The 20,906-nt window shown below is 44.2% G+C and overlaps 1 protein-coding gene across 5 annotated transcripts in view; it reads right to left on the bottom strand.

Annotated features, from left to right (window-relative positions):
- Positions 1 to 20,906, bottom strand: part of Tmem108 (transmembrane protein 108) — a 285,084-nt gene that overhangs the window by 246,694 nt on the left and 17,484 nt on the right. For 2 of the 5 annotated variants that reach the window (XM_052187481.1, XM_052187480.1), the window contains exon 3: positions 12,465 to 12,562. The exons of the other annotated variants lie outside the window; for them this stretch is intronic. The gene's annotated coding sequence lies outside the window, so the exon portion shown is untranslated. The remainder of the gene's footprint in view (positions 1 to 12,464; positions 12,563 to 20,906) is intronic. 5 annotated transcript variants of the gene reach the window in all.

Raw genomic sequence — 20,906 nt, 5'->3', positions numbered from 1 at the left:
GAGGATCAAAAGCTGAAAGCCACCCTCACTACGCAACAAGTTTGAGGGGCAGCCTGGGCTCAGAATGACATCAATAAAACCAGGAATATGAATCCCATGGTAATAGTCTTTCCATTCCTTCATTTCTTCTTAGCAGTAAGGAATGTTTCTGGAAAAAGAGAGAAAGGGAGGGAGGAAGGGAGGGAGGAAGAGAAGGAAGGAAAAAGGAAGGAAGGAAAAAGGAAGGAAGGAGGGAAGGAAGGAGGAAAGGAAGGAGGGAAGGAAGGAAGAATGGACAGATGGACAAATTTGTTTTCTCCTGCATTAACTATAGATAAACAATGTTCAACTAGGTCAGAGGGGGGAAGATTAGGTTTATGCCATTGTAAGAAAGAACACACTATCATTCTATAATTTCCTGAGATAAATTTGATTGTTTTCTTTAAGAAACAGAAAATGCAAAAAGCTGGAGAAAGCAATTCCACTTACAGCAAAACCTTTTACCAAGCACCAGCGAAATGGACAATGGTCTGGGCAGGTGAAACCCACCCAAGCCAGAGTCAGGGTCACCCTCAGCGCCGGGGAGTTCCTCTGTGTGTCGGGGTGGGCAGACGCACACCTGTGTATCTCACAACCACACTGCATCCCACAGAAAGGCACAGGAACACAGAGGAGTTAACACACGGACAATTTAACTCACTCCACAGAAACACTCACTGGATTCACTGTCAAGGACGGCGTCAGTCACTGTGGCTTTGTCATCTAGAGCTTCCCAGAGAGTGAGAGATCACTTCTGCAAAGTCACCAAGTGAGACAAAGGCCTGGCCCTGCCAGACTTTTAGGGGCTTCCGGGAGCGTCCACAGCTAGGGAGAAACGTCGGTGCAAAGTTCCGGCTGGGATGAAAAAGCTCAGTAAGCCAACTGTGGCTGTGGTATTTCCTCGCTGTGCAAATGGGCACTAGGACTGATGATGTCATGAACACCATTTCCGTTCTGCTCCAAGTCCCCAACCTTTATCACAAGCTGCCATTTTCCAGAACAGAAACGGCGTCCTTTCCTAGTGACTTTTATGTTCACCTCTGCTCCTTTACTCTGTTTCACAAATTGTGACTCACGCCTGAGAAGTCCCCTTACGCACAACACAGACGAAACAAGTGAAGGGTGACTATGGTTCACACGAAGTGACATTTCTGGGTGACGAGGGAAGGAAAGCTCCAAGCAAGGGAAGCAGAAGTTAGGTTCTTTGGAAATCTTTCCTGATTGGTTGTTTGTCTGATTGTTGGTTGTTTTTTTTATTATTATTTATTTTATTTTATTTTATTTTATTTTATTTTATTTTATTTTATTTTATTTTTATTTATTTATTTATTTTTGTTAGAGCCTGTTTGGAACTCAGCAAAATGTGACACAAATAAAGAAGATGCGTGAGTCTGTCCATGGCGAAATGTTAAGACCTGTCCTGGAGATCCTTCTCAGTTTTAAATCCAACACTCACAAAGAAGAAACAGGAATCATTCTTCCCCAAATAGATAACTATCAGTCTTCAAGGCATAGATAACTATGCCTCGAAGGTGTTTAGTACTTTTCTGGAACCTTTCCTGGGCTAAGAAGACAGTGGAGCTGAATAGTTGTCAGGGTGGTAGAAGTGATCTCTGGCACAGATAGCTAGGGTATTGCTGGATTGCTGGGGGGGAGGCGGGGGGGGGGGGCGGCACCACAGCTCTAGCTCCCCACCTCAGAATGGCAAACATTAGGATTTTCATCAACCCCCACCCCACCCCACTGCCTAGCAAGTGTGGAGTGGAGAAGCAAAACAAGGTCGGTTCTGAATAAGGCAAGATTAGTCATCGAAATCCAGCCCAGTCCCAGGGACGCTGTTGACGTCAGAACACAGAGCTAAGTCAAGCTGGAGAGCCTTCCTTGACCTACAATGCCATGACTCTTCGCTGAAGCCAGCTGCTCTGCGGATGTAGTTAGAGTCCTATATAAACTATCTAAGGCCCCTCCAAAGAGGAGCCCAGTGGGAGTCCCAGAGCCTTGGGATTGACCCATACTCTCATACCCGGAGCCCTGGGAGTGTGGTGAGCAGATCCCATCACTGCTAACTGTCAACATCAGGTACAATGAGGTCACCCTTCAGCCTCACTCACCACATGGTCCCTTGGATTCTTTGCCCTGGTCCTATTTCTGGCCCTTCCACAATGCCTGCATCTCCTGGGTTTTGGTCTCTGGGACGCTGAAGGTCATCAACAAGGTATTACCCTCTCACATCCTTCCCCGAACACTTCCCCTCGCTTTCTGCCCTGACTGAAGCTTGGCCTTTCCCCAAGAACACTTGCCCACCCCGTAAACCCCCGCCAAGCCCTCTTGGGCAGTGACTTTCCCCTAGTCCCTGGGCTGTAGAGTGGAGTGGGTGTCTTCACTGCATTCTGTTGGCACATCCACACCACATTCCTCCCTTCCTCTTATATAAAAATCCCGAGTTTTGAATCATGCACGGTCGGACTCATCCCACCCACCCCCTCTCATTCTGGGAAGGCCGGGGCTGTTGGCACCTTCAATGCCCCAGATGCCAGCGGCTCTGACCTTAGGTGAACTCAGAATCACACTGGCTTCCAGTACTTTCCTCCAAGGTCATACACCAGTCCTTTCCTGCAGTTCCTCCAAGCCACTATCCAGCCACCATCTCCTGTCAGTCTGTATCCCAGGAGTCCCGATTTTGACAGTCTGGCCCCAGAGACCCCTGGCCCACAGACCTACCCCCTTTTCACTGACTCTCAGTCGCCTCAAAATGGGTTTCACCTTGTCAGTCACTTTAAACTCCAGTCAGTTATAACCCTGCCCTTCTGTGTGCCTTGAGCTCCCTCTCCACTCTAGTCCACTAGACAGAACCAATACCGTAACTCACCCCTCCACCCATTCACGCGTGGGCCCAGAGGGAGAAAAAGAGGACTCTGCAAATGTCCCCACTCTAAATTCAGAATCTTGAACTCTGGCAAAACTGTCTTCAAAACTCTTCGCCTCTCTCTGGATATACAGGGGTGGTTCATTCTCTGCAGAAACGAACTGACAGGAACCAACATCATAGGGTTTCAGAATAAGACAGATTTAATTCTGTAAAAGTGAATTTTATATAAGGCTTTCTTCCAGGTTCTAAGGTGGCACATATGTCCTGGGTGAGACGGTCTGTCCAGAGTCTCCTTGCATCATCAATTCTTACAATGATGTTGAGAACACCCCGCCGACTGGGCACAGCTTGTTTCTCCCCGCCACACACACACCATTGACGACATCTCTAGCTCCCTTCACACTTTTTGTTCATTTTGAGCCAGGGTACCAATAAGGCTGACTCTGAGCCCTCTCTGTAGTGCAAACAGGCCTTGAACTTGGTGATACTCCTGCCTCAGTTTCCCAATTAGCTAAGATTACAGACCTATCCCTAGCCTACAGATTTACCATTAATGTCCTTTCCTTAAGCCTGTCCTGAGTTTCAGAATGGGGGCTGGTGGATAACAGCCCTACATAATCTCCACTGGCTACAAATAAACATTTTATTCTTTGAGTCTGAGAAGATTAAGACAACTTCAAATTATGGGGTGTGAGATGAGAATTCAAGTTATAACATCTAAAAGGCTTCCCTCGCTATTGTTTGCACAGTAGGTTGACAGTTGTTTGTTTGTTTGTTTTTTTCAAGACAGGGTTTCTCCGTGTAGCCCTGGCTGTCCTGGAACTCACTCTGTAGATCAGGCTGGCCTTGAACTCAAAAATCTGCCTGCCTCTGCCTCCCAAGTGCTGGGATTAAAGGTGTGTGCCACCACTGTCCAGCTTCAAGTTATGATTCTTTAAGGTCAAAAATTAATACTCTGTTGCCAGATACACTCACACCAGAGAACAGCACCTTGGGCGAAGAATGACTGAGAATGGATTTTATTTGCAAGGAGAATAGGTGCCCTTCCCTGCTGGGAAATGCATTCTCTGGCTTTCTCCCCAGCTTTCCACACAGAAGCCTCTGTGTCCAGCCCACGGAGCCAAATTGCAGGTTCTTAGGGTGCCTAATGAATCGCCAATGGAGAAAATTGCTGGTTCCTTTTAAAAATAAATGCCTGGAGTGGTAACAGCACTCAGCTAAACAGTACTGGCAGCTACACATTGTGCCCAAACTCCTCCTTCAGTGTGAGGCGCTGATTTTCCTCTCCTATCTGCGTAAACATTCAAGGTAAAAGTGTTAAAGTAGGATATTAACCTGCTGTCCCCAGCAGCAGGTCCTTACAAATTCCACCCTGCACCTCCTCTGTAACACCGACCTTGGAATTATTCTAGACTTTACGCTTCTGGGAAATAGGATACACACTTCAAGGCTCTTTAGTAACTCAGCATCATGGTACAGATGCTGAACTTGATAAATGTTCCAGTCAGCTAACGTGTAGTCCTCTCCACTGCCGTGTTAGGAATGATGCCGTGATAGATCCTATGAACTCCACAAGAAAGGAGATCCTACATGCCAAACAGAAGGAGGGAAATGGGGATTGCCTCAACTTGGTCTGTGCCTGTTGTTTGCATGTGTATCATAGGGTCACACTTGTATTATAGGAAGGATGTATCTTGGCTCATTGTTGGCAGACACATGGATGTACCATGGGAGGGTGTGGCCACAAGTGGTGGCGGGAGCTAGAGGCTACCTGCTCCAACTGTCACAGAGCAGGAAGCAGCGGAAGGAGCGCAAGGGGACTCATCTGGCTTTGGTCCCTTTTCCTATTTATTTCTCTCAGAGGACCATCCCATGAGACTGTGTGCAGCCTACATTGAAGAACCCTTGCTTTCCTCTAGAAACAGACCCAGAGGTCTGTCTCCTGGGTGATTCTCAATCTACATTAAGCTATGGCCCACTAATATGTGCAATTCAACCGTGTAAATCAAGTAAGATTTAAAGCATATATGACACTGCAAATACCTGGGTTATCAGGGACCAGCATGTTTTAAATACTGTTATGGACTTTTTCTTAAATTATATATTTGTTTATTTATATGGGGGATAAGGGTGGGTATGCAAGGTACATGTGTAGTGCTGTGTGTGTGTGTGTGTGTGTGTGTGTATGTGTGTGTAGTGGTGTGTGTGTGCATGCGTGTGTGTTTTCCATGCTGCATGAGTAAAGGTCAGAGGTTCTCTCTGCCATGTGGGCCCTGGGGATTGAGCTCAGGTCACAGGCTTGATGGCAGGACCTTTATCTGCTAAATTCAACACGCTCGATATTTAAAGATTTAGGCCACACACAAAACCAAAAATATAACTTACATGAAAAAGACACAAACTTTTGAATATCCTCTCATACGCTTACACACACACACACACACACACACACACACACACACACACACACACACACACATTTATAAGCATCTTTCCACTAATGGGTTCACATCATTTATGCAGTTCTATTACCAGAATTGCTCTGACTTAATAATACACCATGGATATCGTCCCACAGCTGTCATTTCTCAGTATTTAACATGTCTTCCATTAACGGATATTTAGGTCCTATCTAGATTTTTCTTATCAAAACAAATATTGAGTGAGTATCCCTGTTTGCCTCTTCACGGCTAACTTCCCTAGACGAACAACACAAGAAGCTCAATCGCTGAGCTCACGTGCACACACATTTCATAACTTTATGTATTTGCCAAACTGTCGTCCAGCCACAGCAATACATAACAACTACCTACAGTGTCTAGACACCCACCATCACCAGCGCCATGCTGATAAAAATTATAACCACTGCCAACATACTCACCTGTACTCATCTGTTACCAATATTAATAAACATACTCTAAATACCACAATCATCTGCTCCATTGCTGTTTATGGTGACAGTGTCCTACAAAGGCATCTTTATTTATGTGTTTTTGTACGGCTGTGGTATATGTATGAGTGGTGCATGAATACATGTGTGCGTGTGTGCGCGTGCGTGTGCGTGCGTGTGTGTGTGTGTGTGTGTGCGTGCGTGCGTGCGTGTGTGTGTGTGTGTGTGTGTACCTATGCCCACTTCCAGAGGCCAGAGTAGGACATCAGGCACGCTGCTCTCTCGTTCTCTCTGCTTTATTCCCTGAGACAGGGTCTCTCATGGAAACTGGAGCTACCATGTTGGCCAGTGAGGCTATTGGCCAACAAGGCCCAATGATCTTGTAGAGTCCAATCATCACCCTGTACATACTTATGAGGATGTGGTCACACCCAACCATCACCTTGTATGTACGCATAACAGTGAGGTCACGGGTACATGTAACCACACCCACTTTTCTTTTTTACTTACCTGAGTTTTGGCTCTGATTTCCTGATCCCTCAAGTGTGTACACCAAGCATTATTACCCACTGAGCCATCCCCATCCCTAAAATTTTAATGACTATAGTGTTAAACAGAAGCCTTTCTTTTATAGTTTGATTTCCATGAGGTGTAGAAAGATTTCACTAGTCCAAACTTTTTTTTTTGCTATTAATTTTTTATTTGATATATTCTTTATTTACATTTCAAATGATTTCCCCTTTCTAGGATCCTCCCTCCCTGAAAGTCCCATAAGCCCTCTTTCCCTCTCCCTGTTCCCCAATCCACCCCTTCCTGCTTCCCTATCCTGGTATTCCCCTACACTGTTGCACTGAGCCTTTCCAGGACCAGGGTCCTCTCCTTCCTTCTTCTAGGGCATCATTTGATACGTGAATTGTTTCCTGGGTATTCTAAGCTTCTGGGCTAATATCTGCTTATCAGTGAGTGCACACCATGTGTGTTCTTTTATGACTGGGTTACCTCACTCAGGATGACATTCTCCAGTTCTACCCATTTGCCTAAGAATTTCAAGAATTCATTGTTTTAAATAGCTGAGTCGTATTCTACTTTCTGATTATTCCAGCATTATAAACTTCTCTATGATTGGAATCTTATTAGAGAACCTTACAAAACCAGATCTAACCAGAAAATGCCCTTAAACAGAGAACTTCTGGCAGACAATTTCTCACAGCTCAGAAACTCATTAGCCAGAGTAATGACGTTAACAGCACTGGCGATGAAGACATCGTCGTGTGTGATCTTGAACAAATCGAATTCTCCATCCCTGTCATGTTTCTCTGCACGGGGATGAGAAACTCTTCTGTGTACAAGATAATACACGACACCCATCACAGGTATAGGTCGGGTTGGTCCTCCTAACGCCTTGTCCGTCCACTCCACCTCAGCACTGCACCCATCCAGGATGTGTGAGGGGGAGGCAAATCAGTTTTGCTTCAGTTTTTGCCAGGTACCATGTCTGGATGAACCCACACATCCACAGAGGTCTGTAGATTAGGAAACAGTGGCAAAACTTTCCCTTTCACGGCTAAGCAGCCAGCCTCTGGCCGGGGCTTGTTTCAGAGAGCCTTGGGTTTTGCTCCAAAGCTTAAAACTACTGAATTCCCTTTCTGCTCAGCATTTCCCTCTGGCCACTCCTGGTTTCTATAAATCCCAGATCTTCAATTTTAACACCCAGTAGAATAGGGTTTTTAAAAACAACCCTAGTGATGTGGGTAATCAGGAAAGGTGGATACAGGAAAGTAGGCTTATAAAGGACAAACCATCCAGGTTTATAAGAACTGATAAAGCGGATCCTCTAACTACTCTAGGAAGAGAGAGAGAGTAAGACATTAAACACTACTTTATGAGCATAATGGAAGGATAACGTTCAAGATGTTTCTTATCCTCAAAGCAGAAGTCTTTGTTCTCATCCTTCTGGGCTACTATAACCAAGTACTTTAGACAGGGTGACTTCTTGAGGCTGAAGTCAGATTTAACTGTCGCAGCCTAGAGCCACCAGAGGAGGAAGTCTCAGTTAAGGGATTTCCCAGACCAGACTGGCCTGTGGGTGTGAAGGCGACACTATACTGATTATTACTTGGTGTAAAAGGGCCCAGCCCCCTGTGGGCAGCGCTACCCCTACACAGATGGTCTTAAGTTGTATTGAAAACTAGCTAGGTGTGGGGTGCTGAACAACAAAGTAGGCAATGATTCTCCTGTTTCTCTATTCATACTTGGGTTCCCACTCAAAGAGCAACTGTGACCTGAGCTGTAAGCCAAATAAATCCTATGCTCATCCATGTTGCTTTGGTCAGAATATTTTTTCACAGCAACACAACGGAAACTAGAAATAAGACTGTCATCATGGTCAAGTTCTGACGAGAGCCCTCTTCTAGGTGGCAGGCTATTGCCCTATTGCTGTGTCCTAAATGGTAGAAAGGGGGTATACCAGCCTCTGGTCATGAAGGCAGTAATCATGAAGGCTTCACCCTTGTAACTGATTTCCATCCGGGGCCCTTCCTCTGAACATCATCATGCCAGGGCTTAGGTTTTAGCACAGCTGATGATCAAGACATTTGATCAAACTGTTCATGAAATAGCCATCCCAAAGGCCAGAATGAGATCCAATGCCAAAGTACGTTCACAGCACCTCCATGAAACTCAGGTCAGGATGGAAGCGTGTGCATGAACTTCAGACTGCCCTTAGATGAGTCACATCTTCCTCTGGGCTGCTAATCACCAGTTTAAACATCACAGTTTCATAAAAAAAACTTTCCTGCACCCAAGGCAGCCCCACAGTGTAGGTCTCTGAAGCTGTAAGTACTTTACGGTCTAATCAGATTAAATTATCTCTCTGCTCTCTGTCCCTGCCATTTGATGGCTACCTTGAATCTCCTGAGCCTTACACTGTGCCAGACACAGACCTGAAGAAAATAGGGATGGGGAGATAAAAAGTGAAATTCATAAGACAGCGTTCTTAACACTGGTCAAAGAATATCCCCAAGGTGTGTTTACATGATCGTGCATATAAGGACATTTATTTCTCTTGAATTTTATGAAGGCTTGGGTCTAATGAGATGAAACCATCTATGGATCACTGCCTTTTCTTCTTGCTTTCTAGGGGCAAAGTTATTGCTAAGAATATATAAGTATTAGTTCTTCCTGTCCCTCAAAGAAATGGGTCTGCCACATAACAAGATGTGTCCATTAACCAGAAAAGGGACTCGAACGCTCATAAAAACTTCACCAGTGTTATGGAGAATCCAAGCAACTGAGTGACCTGAATACTGATGCACCTAGCCTACTGTCTATGAGAACATATTATACAGAGCACCCATATACCCTGAGGACAGCCAGTCAGCTAGTGTGACATCAATGGAGATAACCTAAGTCCTGCCCCCTCCCACACTCAATGACAGGAACTCCTTCCATCAGATAGGGACACACAGTCCACATACACCACATGCACACACCACACATACATACATACATACATACATACATACATATATACATACATACATATATGCATACGTAACCAGAAGGGTTCAATTAACAGTATGCACAAAAGGCCAAAGAATGCATAACAATTCAGTTGTAAAGACATCTCTCACACTGATGGGCAAGAAGAGATGGTTAATTCAGTGAGAACCACCGTGTATATGAAAATACAAGCCCATCTAAATAATGAAGAACAAAGGCCAAACTGGAAAAGCATGACAAGCAGTAAGTTGTTACTGCTTGGAGCAGAGAGGAGAGCATTCGGTACTTGAGAGTGATAAGAAAGATAAAAGAAAAAAAAAAAACAGTAACAAGTGAGAAAGGGGGCAGAGGATGCAGTAGCTTTTGTGAAACTCACATTTGCAGGCCTCACAAGAGGTTGTACCATGGGAGGGCGAGGCGGAGAGCTGTATTTTAAACAGAACAAACAAAAGAAGCCCTCATGTGCTGGGCAGTGAGACAAGGGCAGAGCTGCCAGCCCGGCACTGCATTGTTTGAGAACGCCGGCAGGTTCATTCATGCTAAATGTGTTATAATTGAGAATCGATACGAGGCAGAGTCAGCTCTGAATAAACTCCATGGGGTTACTCGAGCAACGCTGTTAATGTCATTTTTGCATTTTATACAATGGTGTATAGAATAAAAAGCCCTACGTTTGGGTGCTGGAAAACATCATTTTAAAGAAGTGTTTCTCCTGCAGACACTTAGTCCTGTAGACTGCCTTTGCTATGAAGCAAAGACTCTTCACTTGGGCTCATGGGACAGGGATGAGGCAGATGACAACCTGGAACCTGCGCCTTCATTGTGTGCCTGTACTCTGACAAAAGGCACAGAGATAAATTCTCTTCCTTAACCTTTTCTTCCTAACTCACCCTGGATTCCAGAAGGTGAAAAACCTTGAAGGACAGACAGTTCCCACACCCAAATGACAAGAATTACCCAGGAGAGTGTGCCCTTAGCTATTCAGGGCCACCAAGTATACAACAGCTCCTCCCAAAGCCTCCCAGGGCAGACCTGAGCTGGACCATGGCAGTCAATGCTGGGAAGAAGACAGCTTGACCAGGACTGCCTAATTATACATATCTCTTGTCCTCTACTTACAATCAAACATCCGTTCCCTAACCTAGAAATGGACTTGGGGAGTTCCTGGACATCTTTGAGTTCCTGGACATCTTTATCTATTGCTTCCTTTCCTGAAGAGGCAGCATGGAACTTTCTCAGTTTTTCACTATTTTTTATCTCTTTAACTGGTATCCTGGAGGCTGCTGGAACGCAGCTTTTATCATAAAAATTCCAGTAACATTATGATAACTCTCATCTTACATGAAAGGAAACAGATATTTGCCTCTAAACTGTGCAAGACAGCGATGGGATTGTTGTCAATTTCTAATGTCAACACTTCCTGTCAGTGTGGGGCCTGGAGCCCTCTCACAGGAAGATGTTCTTAGGGACACTGTGAACACAGTAGGTAACCGTGAACACATGGTTAATCATGGGAGGTGACATCAGCCTTTCTGCAACTCTCAGTAACTTCATCAACAAGCACATAGCCAGATCACCATGCCAGACAGGAAGAAAACCACAACAGCTTCCAGGATCACAAACATTCTTCTGCAAGATTAAGTACTGGAGTTCCCAACCTAAAAATATGAAGGGCAATGAACAGCAAACCTTCTGCCGAAAGCCACATTTCTAAAATCTGATACACAGGATACATCACAGGTTTATTTGGCCAATGTGTCCAAGTCTATAAATGCCATACATGGGCACTGAAAAGAAAATAGTAAGGCATTCTAATATACAGAGAAGAGAATAGGATCAAAGACCAACTGTGTGGTCCAAGGACAAGTTTGTGTGGAGAAAGAACAGGAAGAGATCAGCAGAGGACACTGGATCTACCTAAGGAGCCTTCATGCCTTTTCAGCAGGCACTATCCAGTTGGCTGAAACCACACAACTGTGGAACAAGAGTTTTCTCTTACATTTTTTTTTTTAGATTTTTTTTTTTTTTTTTTTTTTTTTTTTTTTTTTTTTTTTTTTTTTTTTTACTGGAGAAACAAAGCAAAGGCAATGAAAGAAACTAAATAAGATAGTCAGAAGGAAGAGGTAAGGAAGCATGAGAAAAAGAGAACATAAAATGTTATTCACAAATAAATCTGTATTGTTCCAAAGCACATAAGAAGAAGGACTGGAAAGATTGTAATAACCAGCAGCTGAGGAGGATAGGAGCAGAAAAGTGTCTTCTGGCAGTGATAGGACCACTGCCCTCATAGACTCAGAGCAGCTGTGGATGTCTGCGCAAGACACACACAAGATCAGGCCAGTCGGCATTCCAGCCAGGGTGGGAAAGGGCCCATAATCCCTAACTGAGGAGCTGCGGATGGTTGACAGCTTCTGGGAGAGGAAGAATTAGTGGTCTTTAATGATGTGGCCCTGGGTAGGTCAACCATGCTCTATAGACAGTCCCACAACTGTGAGTGTATGGGCAGCATAAAGTGGACTCATTGGGTTAGTAGAAATAAAAGAAGGAATGAAGGTAGAAGTTGAGGATAGAAAGGAATGGACAGATCTGGGAGCAGTTAGAGGGGGGATTGGGAGGATAAATAAGATCAAAGTATGTTGTATAAAATTCTCATAGAACAAAGACATCAACTTTTTTAACTTCAGAGCTATATTAATATGGGATCTCCTGAGGAAAACACATCACTTTCTGAGTGGAGAGCTTCTAAATAACACATTATCATTAAACAGTCAGCAAACACTATATTAATATAATACCAATGAGTGAATGTTTTAGAATGCTCCATCGGGTTCTTTCCGATGGCAAAGGGGCAGATACCAAGTCCAGAGGAAACACACCTATGGCTGTCAGCCTGCTTCCTGGTCTTGAAGAGGCACTCTAACAGGGATGTTGACAAGAATGAGTCTTATGCCAACACAAGCAGCCAAACTCCACTTCTTTGAAAGGCGAAGGCCAAGACTCAATGGTAGACCCAAAGAGAAAATGCTGAGCAGGGTCTAACATCTCCTTCTGTGGCTCAAAGGATGGGTTGGGTTCCTCCAGGCTGGTGGGGGGGGGGGTCTCAGTATGTGATGCTTGAAGAAATCCATGTTCCCAAATCCATGTTCCCTGGGACACTTAAACTCCTGGAAGCCTCATAACACTTACGGCAGGAAAGGAGTCAAAGATGCAGGAGCTTGTACATTTCATCTCAGAATCTCTTAACACCCGGTAGAGAGCAGCTGTCCTCACTGTCGCTACAGCATCTGTGCCAAGGGATTGCAAATTAATCCCTGAGTCTATGAGAGCTCATGTGATTTTGTTATATTTTTTGCTATAAAAAATGGCAGCACTTGCAAAGATTTCAGTTACTTTATTTTTAGTTTATGCTACAAGATTAGTGAGTCCTTAAATTTTAAATAGACGTTAATCTTCTGGTGCTATTTAGTACCTAAACACACACATGCATGCGCGCACACACAGACACACATACACACAGACACATGCACACAAACACACATACATAGAGGCACACATACATACACAGACACATATACACACAGATACATACATACACACATCTTTTTCTTAAGAAAAATTCTACATATTCCCACTTTACATTATTTTTAATTCAATAAATGGGATAGAGACCTTCCTAGAGATGGAAGAGAAAATGGAGCAAATGATTTAGATCTGTTCTTTCACCTTGGCAGTCGGCAGCTGAGTGAGAAAGCTGATCCCAGTCACCGTTTGATAACTAATGACATTTTCCCCTCAGCCAGCTCTCAGAGAAGCCCTACTGAATTCCCTTTCTGTGGATCCTCTTTTAACAAAAGCTGTGTGCCTTTAAGAAAATACAGACCCTCTGTCCCATGATCTGGCTGCTTGAAGAGAAGTCTTAAGATCCTTAAATGAATTCAGTGGACTGATGGGTTATTTGCACTGCCCCAGATCACTTCACTCACAGCTGTGTGGGTCCAAATGGAGCCAAGACCATCCTTGTCCTGGTGGAGAATCATAAATACTGAGCCCTCTGCCATTGTGGAATGTATTCCCTCCCTTACAAAGCCATTCAATCACTGGTACCACAGAAAGGAATGCTCCAGGGTCAGGGCTTGACAAAACACACTGTATAAAAAAAATGAAGCCCATTTCAGTTAAGTAAGTCATTCTCCACAGAACAACACTTGTGTGTGATTTATTTTTAGAGTAAAAAGGCATGTTATTTTTGTTTATCAGAGCAGGAATCTTACACACCCAGCTGTTGAGTAACACTTGTCAAAGATGTCAAAATGTCTTTCAACATTTAGACAGACACCTAGCTATTATTCCTGGGGGACACGTGGTTGGCTGAAAGAGTCACATCTGACAGATGCAAAGGAGGAAAAAAAATTACACATCTGTATGGAAACCACAACTCTCATTTCCCAATCACCCGCCACAGTAATTTCCCCAACACTCTGCATCACGAGACACCCAGACTCCCAGAGCAAAGAACAGTCATACCCTTTTACTATAGCTGCCGAGGATCTGGGCTTTCTTCTTCTGACTGATCTTCTGATTCCTTATTACATCCATAACTCCATATTCTGTCTATAATTCTAGCTAGGAGCAAAGAACTCAGGGTCTATAAACCAGAGAAGGGTCTCTGTTCAGTCAGCCTACTGTACTACCTCTTTCCAGGAAAGCTGCAGGACTGTCATCCTTACTGAAGTCATCTGTCCAGAGCCACAGACCCTTAGACCAAGAAGGAGCATCAGCATCCCTAAAATTGCCAGTAAGGAGAGTTCTGACCAGCAGGGACAATCGTCCCTGCAGGACTGTGAATGAGTCCCTATACAACTATAATGCTCCTTTTATTCTTTGGGGGCTGATCTATATCAGTCATCAGTTCAATTAATAGATACAAGAAAAAAGAGAAAGAACAGAAGGACCCAAGAGAATCTCAAATAAAAATGCTGAGCAGTTAATGACCAAGAAGTAAAACATGGGCCAACCAACTACAGTCAGTGTAGACATAGCCTTGAACTACAATAGGCCAAGAATGTTCTTCCTGCTCCTCCCAGAAGCCCTAGCTTCATGAGATCCGGCTAAACCTTCATCCTTAGAGAACTTTGATTCACCTCTATCCCCATTCCTACATAAAAGGTGCACACCCAAGCTCATTTCCCCAGCAATACATTTCTCAATAATAACTATTTAGAAATTAGTTGGCACAACGACTTTGCTAGAATAGTATGGGAAGGTAATATCTAGGGGTGCTAAACATCTCACAGTTGATTAGAAAGTTCAACACAATAGGGAATCATTTGATCAAAAAAGCTAATAGCACCCCTTTCTCCTTGAGAAAACTCAGTCTCTTCTAACAGTCAGGACAGACAGAAGTGGAAAGAAGAAAACTAAAGAGAAAAAGACATAAAATACTTGTAGTTAACAAGCAGCTTCCTTGTATGACCAGAAATAAAGGAACATATTTCTGTTACCCATTATCTCTAACATTTCTACTAAAAAATTCCCTCTAAAGCAGGAAGAAAATAAAATAAGATATATAGGTGGGTGACAGAAGATACTCAGGGAGAAACTAACCATGTGCTGAGCAGACTTTTATTAAATCCACCAGGCTACACTCGGGATGGAAAGAGAATGCAGTCTGGGGAGAGCTAACAGAAGTGAGTGTCACAGGGAAAGGATGGGGCAGGATGGGGCAGGCTTGAGGCTCACTCGCCTGGTCCTGATTGGCTGTGGCTGGAGCACTGCTACATTTGGATGTGGGAACATGCTGTCTGATGCAGACTGGTACTAAAATGGGAATTTGGAAGATGATAGTTTCATTTTGCTGGTGGGGTGTATCTGTGGGGGGAATTCAAACCCACCACCATCGGGTAAGCAATTCATAGGTAAAATGGACTGAGCCAAAATGGTGTCACTTATGTTAAGCCCTGTCATTCCTGCCTGTAAGTCATAAGGAGTCGGGAAAAGTATTGACTTCTCTGGGTACTTCCGTGAACTATGGATGTAGTACAAAGAAGGGGAGGCTAAGGATTGATGGCAGCTCCTTGAGCAGTGACTGATACCCTCTGGTCATGAAGATCTGTCACCTCCTGGTTGGTGAAGGATTGCTTGTACTCCTGTAAGAAGTTAGAGAAACAGCCAAAGAGACATGAACCAAAGACTAGAGTCAAAGCTCTGAGAGTCAGAGGGGCTACTTGGGTAGCAGCCAGGGGAGAATGGACCCGATGACCAGTGTTAGGAGGACTGATGGATTTGGACCTGCTCATCTAGGTTATTTTGGTTTTTTGTTTTGTTGGTATTTTTATTTATTTATTTTTTAATTTTTTTGCCCATTCCCTCAGCTTAAGCACTCCATCCTGAACTTGATTATGGTAGAAGCAGCGCAGCGCCCTCCCCCCAGGGCTAAGCAGAAGTCTTTGGTTTCTGTCATGACATTCAGGCCTCTGCCATTTTGAAGCGCCATTCCTACCAGGGAGTGCAGGCGCTACAGTGATGTGTCTCAAAGATATGTCTAGAGTTGCAAGAAGAGGGATGAGCCAGAGGGCCCACTAGTCCCTTCCTCAGAGGGCATCTGAACTACCTGCAGAGGTTTAGGGGGGCATATCTCTCTTTTAACTGCTTCAAGCTGACAAAGGGGGCAATGTAGGAAAGGCAGTGGTCAGTGTGTCTCCAAGGAAGGTCCATCTAGGAGATCACAATAAAACTTAACACACGGCGAAGACCGTCTCATGGCCTAAGACAGCCATGAGATGCCCGTGCGCTCCCTGGGACGGGTTATTCAGCATGGGTAGCAGCTGTAACGGACAAGCATGATACTGACAAGACTTGTATAATTCTTACTGAGAGAAAAGTTAAGAAAAGAGTTATGGACATTTTGTCCTTCCTGGAACAAGAAAACCCTCTAAAGTACCCATGACAGGCCTTGTCATGGGTATTAGGAAGACTGACGACTTTTGTCAGGGTTGTTAATTACAAACTTGGAATTGGTTTGGTAGACTTGAGACATTTTTCATTGGCAAGCATTACGTTCAGGTCTCCTCTATTACAACCTTGTGGGGAACATTAAGGGATGGAGTTAATGAGGAAAAAAATTTTAGTATCATAATTAAGTTTTGATTAGTAAGGTGAAATGTGTGTGTACAATTGGCTGGGCCATGTACCAGAGCCCTGTAGAAGGGTAAGGTAACTGCAATCATCAGTGTGTTAGAAAAGTCAGTTAAAATCAGCATCCAACTGAAAATGTAATAGAGAAATACAATCCTATTGGGTTCTTTTATGGAATTGTCTAGCAAAGTTCTAAGGATAACACTCGGACATCTTGAATCATTTCCCAGACTTGTGAATTTAATAACAGAAAATCTGGCACCCTCCTTTAATTATGGAACATGAAGAGTTAGAAAGACTCAATGTATCTGTGTTGAGTACTCTTCTAGACAGAGATAGCGTGTTATACTTGGTAAGTACAAGTTTTAGGTTTGGCTTCAGTACTTAATAAGATAGGCTTAGATCTCAGCTGTGAACAGATACTACAGTGCTGAAGCAAGCTAAAGTAGGTCTTGTCCTGTATCTGGGATGTATGTATATAATCAGGAAGAGAATCATTAGTGAAAACCAGTTGTCCAGATAGCATCTCATATAGCTAAGCATGACACCTTAGGACTGCAGTCCCTTGAACTGTTATAGAAACACATTAACCACTTTTAATCTTGGTTATACTTTTCCTGCTGGGTGGTTAGGTTCATGTAGGTGGCAAAAATAATGTTTCTTTTGGTCCTATCAAGACCAACTGCAGGTCTACTTCTCAGGGCTCGTGAGGAACCTCCAACTCCTCAAGCCTTTCTTTTTACTGTTGTCCATCTGTGTGAAGATAAGTCAAAGGCCTTGCTTGACCTGGCTTGGCTTCCTCCTAAAAGCACTCCAGGAAATCCTTCCTTATGTTGACCACCCTCTGTGCACACTGGATGTTTGTTAGAATTCACTGTGCAGGGTCCCCATGGCCCTGAACAAGAGAACAGATGAGTTTCCCAAGATGCAGACCATGTCTCGAGTTGGCTTATAATCCTCAGACCTCATTGATGAGGGGGAAATAGTCTCCCTGTTAATCCCTCTGGACATATTGGAACAACCTCCAACTAGTTATTAAACACAGAAGATAGGCTATACCTGTTGATATTTTTAACCATTGAATAATGTTAATAGCCAAGTTTTTAAAAATCAATGTTGACTAGACATATATTTTAGCCAGTTTTTAAAATTTATTTAACTTAGACCTTAGAAACTTTAAAACCATACATGTTATCTTTAAGTCTCATGTTCTATATTATTTAAATAACTTTCTTGGATATTTATAACTTGGAAAGAGCCTTTTAGCATTCCCCCCATTTTGTAAACATATATTCATCTTAATCTTCATATATAAATTTTTGACTGAAACAATTTTGATTTTTTTATCCTTTATAACATTTTTCTTAATACCATGAGACATAATAGCATTAATGAATGAATTTATTATCTGTTAAGAATTTTTTCTGAGGGAGGGGGAACTAAGCGATGCGTATCCTCTCTTCATAAGGTCCCAATGACGAACCAAAGTTCAATTTCAAAGCCACTCTGGAGAACCAATGAGTTCCTTACATCTGATGCCAAAACCCAAGATCCTCTTAGGGTCCTTGGGATAGAAAGCCATCTTTTCTCCCCACAGGGATCATTGCTTCAGGAGCACAGACATCCACTGAGATCACTATTTTGGGCTAAACACCCATCAGTCACAACCTGAGATCTCTGTGCAAGCCTCGGTTGGAGGCTTTATTGGCACCCTGTAAACCCAGCCTGCCCTCATTCCCTTGCTGTCCGCCAAGGACACTCCCAACCCCACTCCACTTCCTTGAACCTCCCCTTCCCAGACTCTCTGATCTCCAGACTAGAATCCTCTTACCATGTGCTCAAATTCTTCAGGACAAGGTAAACTTTCCAGGTCTGTCTCAGAGGAGCCTGAACCAGACCACAGAAGCCCCAACAAGAGTTTCTCACTCTTCTCGTCACTGAATCACAAAACCTCTAGGTTATGGGAAGCCCTCCTGTTTGACTTTGTGATCCTCTGAGTCTTGCAAGCACAGGGAAAAAAAAATCCCCTAATATTTAGGTCCATTTCATCTTCTCCCTACACCTGGGGTAATGCCTCAGGTGGCAGGATTAGACTCCCTACCTGTCTTGGCCATCCTGCCCAAAATCCTTCACATCTAAAACCTGTATGCTCATGATATGGGCTCTAAATTGTCCATCTGAGTGGAGACTCCTTTGGCCTGTCTCAAGACAGTCTCAAAGAATTTCTTCTTACTTAGCTCCAGCCCTCCAAACTCACTCAACTGAACATCCTCAGATGAAACAATATATGGTCCGAGGTACCCCATGTCCAGCAAATGGTCCGAGGTACCCTGTGTCCAGCAAATGGTCCGAGGTACCCCATGTCCAGCAAATGGCCCAAGGTACCCTGTGTCTAAGGCTGCTTTGCCTTCATTTTCACCCCCTTCTCTACAACTCCTGTCCTGCATTCCAAATCCTCCTTTGCAGCCAAAAGCCTGACCCCCCCAAAACCAAATCTGACCCCCTACTTCAGTTCCCTGGCTTTCAATCCCACTCGTGAATCTCCTCCCTGCACCCCCCAACTTCCCTGTCCCCACTCCCCAATCTCCACGCCTCTCTCCTCTCCCACTCCATCCTTCCCTTCAGCCTTACATAACATGAACCCACAGATCTCCACAGGCAACCCCTCATCCATCCAGGCCTTTGCTCTTACCCTCCCTCTCCTCCTCACACCCAATCCCAGGTAACCATATTCCCTGATTAGCAAGAAAGGATGGGCCCACCTCAGTCCATGTGCCTTTATGCTGGTAGAAAAGGGTGTTATAGAATAAAAGCCTGGATTGTTCTCTGAAAACCCACTCCATTTCTAAAAACAGTTCCCTTGGATAACTCAAATCTATGCCCTCACCTGGGATAATATATTCTATATCCTGACCTCTACCCTCGCCCAAGATTAAAAGGACTGACTGCATTTGGAATGCAGTCCAGGGCCTTGCCAATAAACTCTAGCAACAGAATGACGCCTCCCCTCAGGAGAGAAGGCAGGCTGTTTCAGGGATCTAAATTAGAATTTTCAAAAAACTGCTACTGGGACCCACCACCTACAGTTGATGGTAAATTGTTTAGCTGAGGGCGTGCACAAAATGCCCACTCTACAGTTAACCTTGACGAACTGAAAGATGTCTCTCAGAGCCCCAGTAAAATCCCCACTCTTTTCTTAAACCACCTTACCAAGACCACCACTATACCCAGCAATGTGAACATCAGCTCTCCAGAGGAGACTCTATCACTTCAGGGTCATGTTAGGTCGATCTGCCCTCAACATTAGATGAAAACTCCAAAGACTAAAAAAGGACCTTTAACCCCTCAAAATTAACTTCTAGTATGGCCCTTAAGGTATTTAGCAACAGAGGGGAGGCAGCCAAAGGGAAAAGGAAAGAGGCTGAGAAGGAACAGGAAAAGAATATCATGCCAGCTTCCAGGTCCTGGCAGCAGCTCTCAACAAATCTCCACCAAACCAGTCCACGCACCACCAGCTGTTCCAAAGAGGCAGGGACAGCCCACCTCCTTGTTTTTGACGTAATCAAACTGACCAGTGGACTAAGGAATGCCCTAACCTACAGCAACCCACAAGACACGGGGCTTCTTTTCCAGTCAGACTACTGCTAACTTAATAGTAGCACGAGTCTCAGGCATTCACCATGAACCAGCCGCTCTGTACTTCTGACTTGGTTTACCTGCTTGGTGACACAGCCTTCACCCACTCTTTTATATGAATGTCAGTGCCTACTCTCACTGCTAGGCTGAGATCTCTTATTTAAATGGAAACTTTCTATACATATCTGCCCCCATTTCAAGATATTCACCATATTCCTCCTTAGCCTAGACTTGGGTGGAGTCCAAACTTCAGCTTCCACACACAGTCTCTTGTCCTTAGTCAGCCTTCACGTAGTCTGTGACACCTCAAATGCTTCAATGGCCGCCTCTCACAATCCGATCCTCACAACTTGAGAAGGAAACCCTTCTAACCCTCATCACCCAGGACCAGGGCCCTCTCACCGTACACAGCACATTCACAATCCATCACTGAGTAGCTATTACAAGCAAGGAAGGCTTTTAACTCCCATCACTCCCCTCCACAACACTCTTACTCTCAGTGACACGAAGCCTAATGGTACTTATCGACCAGTCCAGGACCTCCAAAAAAAAAAAAATCACCTAAGCCATTGTCCCGCCTTCCTTGTAATTCAGGAATGCACACACCCCTCTCTTCTGTCCCTACTCTGCTCGATTTCTTTCCCACGTTTGATCTTAACGATGTCTTATTTATTATTAACCCTTCTGTACCCATCCTCCCAAGCCTTTTTTTCCCCTTTTATCTGGGAAGACCTGGACACCACATGCCCAGCAACTCACTTGGATAATGCTACCCCAAGGATTCTGAGATAGCCCTTACTACCTTAGACTGGCCCTATAGAAGGACTTCACCAAACTGTACTGGTCCTCTAGTGTCTT

Source organism: Apodemus sylvaticus, chromosome 7, assembly GCF_947179515.1.
Source record: "Apodemus sylvaticus chromosome 7, mApoSyl1.1, whole genome shotgun sequence".
NCBI classification, from domain to species: Eukaryota; Metazoa; Chordata; class Mammalia; order Rodentia; family Muridae; genus Apodemus; species Apodemus sylvaticus.
The sequence above is the reverse complement of the archived record's forward strand: the minus strand, read 5'-3'. Positions and strand labels throughout refer to the sequence as shown.